The sequence below is a fragment of the Dipodomys merriami genome, unplaced genomic scaffold (assembly GCF_024711535.1).
Source record: "Dipodomys merriami isolate MVZ:Mamm:240054 unplaced genomic scaffold, mDipMer1.0.p SCAF_9, whole genome shotgun sequence".
Lineage (NCBI taxonomy): Eukaryota > Metazoa > Chordata > Mammalia > Rodentia > Heteromyidae > Dipodomys > Dipodomys merriami.
In genome coordinates this window covers 5,034,930-5,036,754 of record NW_027206512.1, presented here as the reverse complement: position 1 = coordinate 5,036,754, position 1,825 = coordinate 5,034,930, and the positions used below count along the sequence as shown (strand labels likewise).

The 1,825-nt window shown below is 41.9% G+C and overlaps 1 pseudogene across 1 annotated transcript; it reads left to right on the top strand.

The window, feature by feature from the left end:
- The first annotated feature begins 1,042 nt into the window (after window positions 1–1,042).
- On the top strand, window positions 1,043–1,502 carry LOC138820997 (V-type proton ATPase subunit G 1 pseudogene; annotated as a pseudogene). Its single transcript, XR_011370028.1, has one exon. The product of XR_011370028.1 is annotated as a V-type proton ATPase subunit G 1 pseudogene (transcript).
- Window positions 1,503–1,825: the final 323 nt, after the last annotated feature.

The window sequence follows — 1,825 nt, the reverse complement described above, 5'->3', positions numbered from 1 at the left end:
AGGTGGCAGAACAGAGAGTGGAAAGCAGTGAGAGACTCCCTCTGGCAATGGTAATAATCCTATTATAGAAATGTCAGGCTCAAAGCTGTTTTAAAGGGATTCTGCCCCCAAATATCCCCACATGCAGGGTTGAACTACCACATACTATGATGACCAAAAATTCAGAAATCAAAGAGGAGAGCTTGGAGAAGAGTAGTAGGAAGTGGAGCACATGGTATTCTTAAGGAGAGAAAAAGTCTGCCATAAGCAACATCCAGGGCACATAATCATGCCAGTTAAACTTTTTGTATATAAATTTCATTTTCTCTCTCTGAATTCAAATTGTAGAAGGAGCTAGAAGCTGTGGATAACAACTGGATGAGGCAGTAAAACACAATGGAATTCTATGCCTCCATCAGAAAGAATGACATTTCCCCATTTGTGAGGAAATGGAAAGGCTTGGAAAAAATTATATTAAGTGAAGTAAGCCAGGCCCAAAGAAACAGGTCCCATGGTTTCCCTTATTTGCAATATCTAGTATAGGTATGAGTCAAGCGGAAAAGGTCAGATAATGTGATGTTAGGAAAACGAACCCTTAAATATGTATTTTAATGTTTTCGTTTCTTTCATGCATGTGTTTCTAACTCATTTATAAGATTATTTCTTTGTTGCTTTGTATGTCCCTCCCCCAGAGTGTAACCCCCGCTTTCACTTTATTTGATGTCAGTATAACATGTGGAGGAGATGGGGACAAACAAGTCGTTTAAGGATTCAGGTGGACCTGGTGCAACAAGGAGAATTACAAAATGTCATGTCAAAGCAAGCTTTACAATGTCGGTGTGGGGGGGAGAGGGGGGTATGATTGGGTGGGGGGGAGGGGGGAGGCTGGGAAGGGAGGTGAAGGGTAAACAAAGGAGGAGGCTGCAATGCTTGGTAAGAAATGTATGCATTATCCTGCCAATGTAATTGTAACCACTCTGTACAGTATGTTCTCAAATAAAATAAAAGAAAATTTAAATTAAAAAAAAAAAAAAAGAAGCTCGGCCTCTGCGTCTCCGCCGCCATGGCTAGTCAGTCGCAGGGGATTCAGCAGCTGCTGCAGGCCGAGAAGCGTGTCCGAGGCCCGCAAGCGAAAGAACCGAAGGCTGAAGCAGGCCAAAGAAGAAGCGCAGGCTGAAATTGAACAGTACCGCCTGCAGAGGGAGAAAGAGTTCAAGGCCAAGGAAGCTGCGGCACTGGGATCCCATAGCAGTTGCAGCAATGAGGTGGAGAAGGAGACTAAGGAGAAGATGACCATCCTCCAGAATTACTTCCTGCAGAACAGGGAGGAAGTTCTAGAAAACCTCTTGGCCTTTGTGTGTGACATCCAGCCAGAAATCCACGAGAACTACCGCATAAATGGATAGGACAAGAGAAGCCCTTTCCATGGGTTGGTGTGGTAGATACCCTCATGGACTGTGAGGGTTAGCAAAGCTCCAGTTCTGTTCTGTGAGAGACATTAAATTATTTCTGTATTCAGAGTAGCCAGTCTAGCTTCTGTGTTTAAATTTAGTGTTTATCCAAAGGTTCATCTTTATACCTCTTATTTCTTAGGGATTTAATGAGGATATGTTGTTTGTTTTCCTATGCCTTTCAGCTCAAGCAATGTGTTAGTGTCACCTTTTTCCCTTAGATCTTAATAGGATCAAAAAAATTATAATTCTTTGAAGAAAGAAAGGGATTAAGTAGTTTTTTCCCTTATACTTTCTTAAAGGTCAGGGGCTTTATCTATGAAAAAATAGTATGTAGTTATTTGTAACTTGTACAAAGCAGCAGCCAGCCTTAAAACAGTCCATTCCGGCTAAAT